Source organism: Gymnodraco acuticeps, unplaced genomic scaffold (assembly GCF_902827175.1).
Source record: "Gymnodraco acuticeps unplaced genomic scaffold, fGymAcu1.1, whole genome shotgun sequence".
Classification (NCBI taxonomy): Eukaryota; Metazoa; Chordata; class Actinopteri; order Perciformes; family Bathydraconidae; genus Gymnodraco; species Gymnodraco acuticeps.
In genome coordinates, this window is record NW_022989747.1 from 981,467 (window position 1) to 992,766 (window position 11,300).

Genomic DNA, 11,300 nt, shown 5'->3' on the forward strand with positions numbered 1-11,300 from the left:
CGATTATACTGGAGCACCAACTAACGTTCATGACTTCAGACAACAACAAACCACGGTGAACAACAGTGGGAAATGTTGTTTTAAAAAACGGCCGGATGGAAGCGTTGATAAGAGCACGGTTGTGTGCAAATTATGCAAAAAGGAATTCGCATATCACCGCAGCACATCAAGCCTCAAGTATCACCTCAATGCAAAACATATAGCAGCTAGCGTGGAAGCTAGCGTGGACGTTAGCCTCTTTTATCGCGTTCACACCAAAAAGAGCCGGTACTAAAATTAGTTCATGAGAACCTTTTTACCCCCACGAAAGTCCCTGCTAGAGAGCAGAGAGCTGCTAGAGAGCAGGGACTTTCGTACGGCTCTCTTGTGAGAAAAGAGCTATATTTCTGATTGGCTGGGCGGATTGCAAACCACGCCCCGTAAAACTCCCAAAAAGTTTTGTGAAGCCGCCATTTTATTATCCTCGCATTAGCATTATTACCATTAGCCCAGCGCAGAAACGCAGAGAGACTAACTTATGGCAACACAAAATAAAACATGGGAGCGGTGGAGATGAGGAGGTGTCGGCGTTCTGGCGATTTACTCGGAAGGCTGCTGGGACTCCCAGCAGCTTCTACTGAAGCCAGTCCCCAACTCCGGGGACTTCCGGCCGGGGACTTTGGGCGGCAGTATACGCCGTGAAGTGGTTTGCGGCCTGCCAGTAAACCCAAAGCAGAAGAAGAAGAAGAAGTGACGTCAGCGGCTTAATTTGTTCTCATGAACTAAGTTCTCATGAACCTTTGTGGGAAAAGTACTGCGGTGTGAATGCGCCTAATGGTATACTAAAATCCATGTGAAAAAAATTGCTTCTCACTGTTCTTAGGTCAAATATTTATATGCGATTAAAAATCACACACACACACACACACACACACACACACACACACACACACACACACACACACACACACACACACACACACACACACACACACACACACACACACACACACACACACACACACACACACACACACACACACACACACACACACACACACACAGCACACACACACACACACACACACACACACACACACACACACACACACACACACACACACACACACACACACACACACACACACACACACACACACACACACACACACACACACACACACACACACACACACACACACACACACACACACACACACACACACACCACACACACACACACACACACACACACACACACACACACACACAATTATTGTATGAGAGGTTCCAGGTTGAATTGAGGAAAATATTTGTAATGTTCAGAGGTTGTTGCGTTTAATATTCATGAGAATATTTGTCATTGTTCAAATGATAAACATTTGCATAAAGCATATTTGTCCACTCATGTTGATAAGAGTATTAAAAACTTGAAAAATATTCCTCTAAGGTACATTTAGAACAGATAAAAAATGTGCGATTAATTTGCGATTAACTATGGACAATCATGCGATTAATCGCGATTAAATATTTTAATCGACTGACAGCCCTAATATATATAAAGTTTGATCAGCACAAGGCGTTGGTTAACAGTACTTTGAAACGCTTAACATAGTGATGCCAACACTGCTAGGGTTGCTGTGATTTGACTATATCCAGGGGTGAGTTCACGATGAGATCACAATTATTTACTGGTATGAAGTGACACATTATTTTATATTGCCTTTCATTTAAATGTAAATAAACAGAGCACTGCTTTAATCAGCATGTTTGTCTAATGTTCAGATTAGATATTAGAAAAATAATTTTAAAGCAATAGTACTTTGTTGCCATACAGGTATGTATAAACATATAAAAAATAAAACATAAAATGAAAACACAAATGTTATATTTTAAAGTTAAATGTACCATTATTGTGCACTTCAAGATCAAAATTAAGAGGCTAAATTGAGAGGATAGACAATGTTGTGCTATTATAAGTTATGTTGTACACATTTGATTTCAATAAATGATCATATGCATGGTTAAAAAGGCTTCATTATATAATAATAAGGGCCAGGTAGTTTGCTAACCCTGCCAAAAAACCCTCGCACTGAGGAGAGGCTCAGTGAAGCAGACAGGTCTGACCTGGGGTGCATGGAGCAGACAGAGACACCTTCACCATGGCTCTCCAAAAGTGTAGTCAAAGACCCCGGCCACACGAGGACGAAAACGGCTAAACGCATAGGATTAACGCAAACGCAAACAAGCTTCCGTCCACACGCAATAGTTATCCGGATAGTGTCTGTCCACACGAGACCGCTCCGTTTAGCTCCAACCGCTGGAGAAGCTGCAGTACATATGCAGGAGCCTGTACGTGGCGCTGTAACTTCCTCCACAAAAGCAGCGAAGAAGCATGGTTGTCATGGTTGCCCTTCTGTTTATTCTCCGCGGTGGGGGCCGAGGGAACCGGGCAGAGTTTTTCGCCAGTCAACGTGTATTAAAGTTTAAACCTTCCGACAAAATTATAAAAGTGCCGGTCAAAGGTCTTCTTTGTTATTTATTGAGCTTTAAAACAAATGAATAACGACTCTATATAATATAATAATAAAAATACACGGAGCCTCTCTTTTTCCTCCCTCTCTTCGGACAGCGTCAGTGTCTGTCTCATGCAGCAGCTGATCCAGTAATGAGTGACCCGGCCGACAGTAAAAATAAACATATTTATAACTAGTTTAGGTAGTTTGAGAGGTGTCTCCGTCCTGTCAGATTAGACTTCTCTCGCGTTTATGTCCATATCGAGAGAAAGATAAATAATCTGAATTCAGTGTGCAGTTTACTTTAACGCGGGGGTGAGCAGCAGAGGTGGGAAGAGGCAGGGCTATTGTGCAATCATTATCATAAAATGATCGCTGAAGCACATATCCACAAAAGCAGCGAGTAAGATCCCCCCCGGATGTGTAAGTCTGCTGTAGATGTTGCACAAAGAACTGTAGCATGGTCAGTAGCGTCCGGAGCACGATAGCAACTCTGCGATCCGCCATTGTTGTTGTTGTTGTTGGTGGCGAAACACATCAGCAATGGCGCGGGGTAAGCGGAGGTGAGCAGAAGAGGTGGGGAGAGGCGGGGCTATTGCTATTGCGCAATCACTATCAGAAAATGTTCATATAGGGCGCACACACGGAGCCGTTTGACCCCCCAGAGCGTTGCGTATGCCGTTCTATCCACCTTGGGACCCATTATCGTTTCCTCAGTCGTTTAGTGCCGTATTCGGTCGTCCTCGTATGGCCGAATGGTCTATATGACACTAAACAGTAACGCAAACGGCCGTTTTCGTCCTCGTGTGGCCGGGGCAAAAGCCTCTCTAAACACGGCGGGTGTCTGGCAGTTTAGGACACAATTGATTTGGTATACAGAGTTGTTTTTTGAGGAGCACACATTTTAAAAGACATTTCCTGAAAACATATACATTGTTGAAAATACGTGAGGCTGATGACCTAAGAGCAATGGCTAAAAGGTCAGGGTCATATTGATGAAACAATGCTATACGTCTTTGATACTACATACTGTGTGAGATAAATAGCTTACCTTTAAATGTGTTAATGAACCTGGCGTCTAGGAAGGGTTTGTCTCTGCCCAGAATGATATGCCCTATTGCATCCTGTTCAGGAGTCTTTCTCCTGCTCCTTTGTGTCATCCTTGAATAAAACAGAGAACAGGCTAAGTTTAATGTACCAACGCAATAACTCATAATACAGAAAGCATTAATCAGTCCATCATGTTTCAAAGTTGGCTTTGATGGTTAACAATAACATCTCTTTGGGTAAAAAAAGACGCATTAGAAAATAGAGGGGTGATACACTTCTATTAAGGATGGTAGTGAATTAATAGGAATGCACAACATTTTTAATGTGCATAACATCGAAAAAGACGGGATTGGAACATCGTTCTGGTGTGCTCCGACGGCAGTGCACCTACAGTCAACAGCTACGTCTGCACTGACTGTAGGTGCATGAAACTATGCACGTTTTAAATTACAAAACACGGCAGTCGCTCCTCTGCACGGAGGAGCCGCTCCCTTGAAACAGCTGACGGCTGCACGGGTGTGAGGTCTGCACAGTAACACGCAGCACACTAAGATGCTAAGCTAAACTGTGCTAATTGACGGCAGAGCTAAATGTAACGTTTCCAGTCAAATGCAGTGTCTTGGTAGGATTAACTTACTAACTTCATCCTATTACTTTTTAAAAACACACGAAAAGCAATGGGGAGCATGCCTCATGGCGATACATTGAGCCGGACAAACAAAGTAATAAACTAACAACTGCAGTTGTTATGCTAGGTTGTAGCTAGCCACCAAACAAACATTTAAATCCTTATATTTTGTTTCAAATACATGATAAAAATATCCCTTACCAGTTTTGGTTAAAAGACCGCATTGTCCTCAGCCATGTCCTCCTGCTACTGTTTCTTGGTGAAACATTGACCGAACGCTGAAAGACCAATCCCTGATTAGAACCTGCCCGCGTGATGACTGCTGGCCAATCCCTGATGAGAACTTGCCTGATTGAGTCTTTAGCCGCCGAATCAGTGAGCAGGTGTGTCCAGCCAATGAAAAGCGCTTATTTTGTGTAAAACGAGAGGCAAATGAGTATGAAACTGCAATACCATGAATCGGCTGTACGAGCGTTTTATACACAATGAGCACACACAAATATACACTAGAAATCAGGTATAGGGGGTTTATTAGGACATACCGAGAAAAAGCCGGAGGGTTTTATTTACATGTTGATAAGTGCTTTTACACTGCGCGACTTGTGAGGACACCAGTTTTGCCTTCACAAGTCAAAATGCCCTTATAATGCTGGTGGGTATCCATGCGAATTGTCCTCAGAATCTGGCGGCACCAACGCACACACACACACTTCAGTTAAAACGAGACGCTGCGTGCGCACCTCCTAAACCGGAAGCTCCGGTCGGCTAACTGCGTTTATTATTTATAATTCAGGGTTTCCGACACATAGGCTGCTTCTCAGGTCGATTAAATGAAATCCTTGCTTCCCTCACTTGCGTCGTTTCCCTGCGTTTAGTCCCTCCCACCAGGGAAGCATGGAGGGACGCAAGGAAACCACGAGAAGCAGGGAAATGAGTTTTCAGAGCAATGGGACGTCCTTTCCACCGGAGCGTCACATGAAGCGACGTCCGTTTGTGATGACGCTGCACAGCTGATCGTCTGGCAGCAGCTCTGTCCCCGTTATTTCCACAAACACCCCCGCCTCTGTTAGTACACATTTACTGACATAAACATTAGTATCATCTGTTGTAGATCCAAATACATTAAATAAAATAAGAAGTCATTCTCAAAAAAGATAAACGCCATTCTTAAAATGTATTTAAACGAACAATAGTTTGATTAATATTGATTAGAGTGCACAATAGAAATAAAATAATTGAGAGAAGGAAAAGAGATATGTTATCTATCAAAACCCAGTTAGATTAACATTCATTGGATTGCACACTTTGTTTGTTTGTTTGTGTGGATATGTAGCAAATTAACATTTTAAATAGCACTTAATGACTGACTGAATGGAAATGACAATAAATGACAATGTAAAACGAAAAAAGCGATCATGAAAATGTTTCCAAAAAATGAATAAAATGATTTTTTACCACTTTGTTGTTCAGATATATCACATATTTGTAACTAAATGATACATGAATTGAAACAAAACATGGTATAGACTGAGGAGTGACTCCCGTGAGGTTCATGTATTTTCTTCACTCCGCTGGGAAACTGCGTTGACCTGACCTGAGACCTGCGTTTATACCGTGTTTTGTTTCAATTCCTGTTTCATTTAGTTACACATATGTGATATATCTGAACAACAAAGTGGTCAAAAATCATTTTATTAATTTGTTGGAAACATTTTCATGATCGCTTTTTTCGTTTTACATTTTCATGTATTTTCATTTCCATTCAGTCAGTCATTAAGTGCTATTAAAATGTTAATGTGCTACATATCCAAACAAACAAACAAAGTGTGCAATCCAATGCAGTGCATGACATTAAGGATTTTGGGAGATGGCCCTGTGGGCCATCTAAGCTAATTTACAGATGGCCCTGAGCCCAATAGAGATTGCCCTGAAAAATGCTCGCGGACGAAATGACGCACGAAGGGTTTGGGGGGCCTCCCCCTAGAACATTTAGATTTTTGCAGGTCTTAGATGCTGTTTGGTGCATTCTCTAGACTGAATTATAAGATGAACCACCACAATATTATATTTTTCAATTTTATTCTTCATTTCACTTGTTTGTTTGTTCTTGTTTGTGTTTGCTCGCTTGCATGACCTGCATAGCTATAAGAAATACTTAAGTTGTTGGTCAAGACACTTTCCATCTGATGAAGGCAAATGGCTTCCCAGATGTAAAAAAGTAGAAAACATTACATTCAGTTATAACTGCCAAAACAAACATTATTTACACTATTAAAAATGTTTGTAATGTTATCTACTGTAAGTTGGTCGAACGAATGCCTCCTCATCCGGAAGCTGACCGAGCAGACCCGAGCAGCAGTCGAGAGGAGCCGAGCGCATCCGCGAAGCACACAAAATGGGACGTCAGAGTTCCCGTTAGCCGGCAAATCTAAATCTCTTCGGTCAAAATGATTTCCCTTTAGCGCAATACCGATTCAGTTGCGCCACTTATGTGACAGACAAGAAGAGTATGTGACAGACAAGAATAGTCAACTCTAATGTCTAACACTTAATGTGGAGAAAGAGATGTCCTGTATGGGTTGATTGTGCGTTGATCTGTTGGTAATGCCTCAGGGTTCCGGTGGGCATGTAAACAAATGCATAATGCTGCGCTATACTTTGCGGCCTCACCCGGTTGCATAGCGACACTTATTGTTTAGGTGTCTTTTAATAAGCAGGTAGTCATATCATTAGCTAGAACTAGCTGGATCTGATCGATATGGACATAAACGCGGGTGAAGTCTAATCTGACGGGAGAGAGAGATCAGCTGCTGCTGACGAGTCGATACGCAGCTCTGCATAATCACCTGCAGCGGTGAGCGGACAAAACACACACTTCAGGTTAGAATATCACACGTAGCTATTTTAATTACCTCTCAAACTACCTAAACTAGTTATAGATATGTTTAGTTTTACTGTCGGGTCACTCATTACTGGATCCGCGAGCTGCATGATACTGGCATAATAGATTGCCCGGTCGGGCAACCAGCAGGTGAGGCTCCATTGCCCGAGCTAAATACTAGATGGCCCCGGGCCATCGGGCAGTCCTTAATGTCGAGCCCTGCAATGAATGTTAATCTAACTGGGTTTTGATAGATAACATATCTATTTTTCTTCTCTCAATTATTTTATTTATTTTGTGCACTTTAAATCAATATTAATCAAACTATTGTTCGTTTATACATTTTAAGAATGGCGTTTATCTTTTTTGAGAATGAGTTCTTATTTTATTTTATTTATTGGGATCTACAACAGATGATACAAATGTTTGTGTCAGTAAATGTGTACTAACAGAGGCGGGGGTGTGTGTGGAAATAACGGGGACAGAGCTGGCTATTGTCAGACGATCAGCTGTGCAGCGTCATCACAAACGGACGTCGCTTCACGTGACGCTCCGGAGGAAAGGACGTCCCATTGCTCTTAAAACTAATATCCCTGCTTCTCGTGGTTTCCTTGCGTCCCTCCATGCTTCCCTGGTGGGAGAGACTAAACGCAGGGAAACGACGCAAGTGAGGGAAGCAAGGATTTCATTTAATCGACCTGAGAAGCAGCCATAGACTTTACTTAGGCGGACCGCCCAGGTATATTAACGGCCGCCCAAGTGTATTTCGCGACCCATTTAAGTTGTTTTTTTTGTATTCGTCCGCGACCACAACGCCATCTGCGATCGATTAACTTGTGGACAATGATCCCTCGCTCTACGCCTCCTGTACCCAGTCCCGGACTGGCCATCGGGAGGACCGGGGGGTTTCCCGATGGCCTGGCCTGTTAAGTGGCCTGCTAGCATGAGGATTTTTTGATTTTTTTTGTATGTATTGTGAACGCAACGCTGCGCAAATGTGGGTCTGCCTCACACAGGGTGACTGGCTGTCTACATGATGTAGCCAGCCGACATGGCCACTGTCATACAGATCATAAATCAAAGCCCTTGATTGGTCTCTGTGTGTCATTCAAGCTCGGGATAACCTCAGCTCTGGTGAGGTAAAGGACTCTGAGTGTTTAGATAGTTCATTTAGTCTAAGTTCTCAGTGAGTCTCAAACGGTTTGGTCACCATTTATGTAAAACACATATTTCCATTTGAGGGGGAAGTGATTCGTAAAATATGCATGAATAAAACATTTAAAAAAGTTAACTAGGTGAAAAAATGTAAGATACACTTTTAAAACTTGTTGAGCTAAAACTAGTCTTTGCTGCTGCCTCAAAGAGAAGGGAGGAGAGGAGGGAGACAGGAGCACTCACAACTATAAATTAACCAAATATAAATAAATAAACAAGTTTCAGTGTTTTGTCATATTGGAAATATGTTATTTGTTATTGGTTATGGCGATGATTTTATGATTATTGAAATGTATACAGTTCTGTTTTATATAGGTGTTTCTGTGTTCCCATAGATCTAGTCTCTTTATTCCCCCCACAAAATGCACCAGATTGATGCATTTAACTCCAAAATTAAAAAATCAATCTTACCGGGGGAGCATGCCCCTAGGGAGCCCCTAGAGGATTTGAGGTCCACCCCCACTTAAAATCACATGGATAGGTTCCTAAATACATTTACATTTTTTTTTTAGTATTTCATAGTAACCCAAGTCCATATGTTTATTTGTGGGTAGTAGATTTAAACTATAGGGCTATCCCTATGGGCCCTGCCTGTACCTGTTCGCTCTGCCATCGCGTGAAGGGTCTGCTAACAAGCGACCAACAGAAAGGTTAATGGTTAATGTTGTTGCACGTCACAAAATTAGAACTGAACTAGTTTGGTGGCAAATTGGTATTCAATTGTGAATAAGCATTGACATTGTTCTCTTAAAAGAACAGTTAAAATGACCTTCAATTACAAATTCTAAAACATATCCTTGGCACATTTTATTTGAAGTTTCTGAACTTGTAACAAACCCAGCATTTGGAGTCAAGTAAGGTTGTAGCCAATAAAAGCTAGAAAGATCATTTCTAAGCCCTGCGTTCTGCCGTGTCTAAAGGTGAGTGTGAAAGCCGAAATGGTATGAACTTTGAGGTGTAATGACTGTTGGTGAATAAATGAGCCAAACAAAGTTCCTGTGTCTTGCTTGCCACCTGATTGTGTGAGAGTGAGTTAGCAACAACTTCAGCTCCGCTCACATGGACTCAGCATTAATGTGGACCATTTTATTTTTAGTGACAGGCTGCTTCTCTTAATTCTCCTCAGTTTTTTGTCATGTTTTAATGTTAAATTGATAGTATTAAGTGGTCAAAAATATAGCCGTAACAGTTCATTTTCCACATCCCCAGTCAGTTAAATTAATGCTGTGTGTAAAATATAAAACTATTATCTCACTGTAGCAAGTTTTGTCTTTGTGCTCTTTGTACTTAAACGGATAAAGACATTTGGGCAAGAACACAGCAGAAGCCCAATTCTTATGACATGTATTCACTAAATTGTAAGAATCGGGTGGGAATAGTGCAAAAGGTAGACATATTTATCCATGGGTATGTGTATCAGTAAAAATATAGTGTTAACTGATATTGAAAACAAATCCCTATCCGATTACTGGCTGGCTACTGCATATCCTTGTGGTAAGCCCTGAGATAATGAGAAAAAAATACTATACACACACCTGCAATTAACATGCATTAACAGTCTATCTAGAATTACGGGTATTATGTATCTCTCCGTTTCAACCAGACAAACTGTAAGAGAGAACACTACACATATTGTACAGCTATGTTAACTTACTTTAGAACATGTCAATTAATGTTATCACCATCATTATAGAATGGTAAATGATCTCAGACGAAAAACTCAGGAAATGCATTATAGTTACAAATGTTTTAATTATGAATGTAGGTGAGCAAAGTCTCTAAACCACTAATCCTACTCTAAATCATACTCTCCTATTCTGAATACCAGACGTCCAGTCAACAAACAGTGATAAAGATGACTTCTGTATAGGCCAAAGGTCAGCTGATGTAGTAAACTGGATATTGCACTAACAAGCTATCAACATGTTGCAGTGCTACAGACCAAAGCTTTGTTAACAATCCTGTCAGTGAATTGTAGAAACACTGGCAAAAAAATTCCAGCTAATCAGATTAAACAGAGCACATGAACAGCTAAACAACTTAAATGTTTTCCATACACTCCCCCAACCACTGAAACACTTCATTTTTGTGGCATCTACGCTGGAAAATACGAAATCAATCTGATGCAGCACACAATCCACACACCTACAAACATTATCAAAAATATATACGATAAAACAAGAATAATTATATTCCAAAACAACCTTCAGTTCTCATTGCCTTCATGATACAAAGATAAATGAGCATACAATTCCTACTTGTGTTATTTACAAAATATGATTATCCTTAACAGTTTTCACTTAAGGCTTAGCCTACGCACCGGGAGACCAGAGACATTTTAATCCATCTGTTCAACATCCTAACTTTATATGGCAGTAAACGCACAAATGTTACCTTGCAGTGTTTTCGTTTGGATTCCAGGTCCTTAAACTCTCTTTAAGTTCTCCTGTCCTGGTCTGCAGTTTCTACAGAGCAGCGCGATGCCCTCGTGTAGCGCAGGCCCGCGAGCACAGCGGTAATGTTTGTGAGGAAAGGAGATTGTTAGCGGCCGTAAAGTATTCGTCCTTCCATGTACATGTCATGTTAACCGAAAAAAGAGTCGGCAGGCTCGGAGTGGCAGGAAGCTCCCCCCTGCCTGCTCTGCAGTATTAGAAGAATGTCTCCCCCCCCCCTACTCCTCTCCTTACCGTTCTGCAGCTCATCGAAAACTAGAGGAAAAGTTTTGTAGCAGGAAAACCCCTCCCTTCCTCATTATCAAGTCGGTTTTTGCCAAAAAGCCCTTGCATTTCAAAACAGATGCGTTACAGTGAACCTATTAAATAAACATAGAATACTCAACAGTATTCAGTGAAAGTACGTGCTATTTTAAGAATAAGACTTACAAATTTGATTTTAGAACGTTTACGTTAACCAGGGGACTCTGCCAAGTTCCATGTCCATCTCACAGTTATGCAAAAGGAAAGGGAACATGGAGGATATGGAGGAGTATAAAATGGGAAATGACAAAGGGGCTTTTGTAAACTTAAGCCAG

The 11,300-nt window shown here is 41.4% G+C and overlaps 1 protein-coding gene across 18 annotated transcripts in view; it reads right to left on the reverse strand.

The window, feature by feature from the left end:
• Positions 1–11,255, reverse strand: part of amot (angiomotin) — a 106,994-nt gene extending 95,739 nt beyond the window's left edge. For 6 of the 18 annotated variants that reach the window (XM_034215793.1, XM_034215841.1, XM_034215712.1 and 3 more), the window contains exon 1: positions 10,664–11,116. The gene's annotated coding sequence lies outside the window, so the exon portion shown is untranslated. Of the gene's footprint in view, positions 1–3,546; positions 3,657–4,374; positions 4,437–10,663; positions 11,121–11,151 lie in introns of those variants that run through there. The other 12 variants (XM_034216134.1, XM_034216069.1, XM_034215997.1 and 9 more) reach the window with 10 other exon arrangements.
• Between the last annotated feature and the right edge of the window lie 45 nt (positions 11,256–11,300).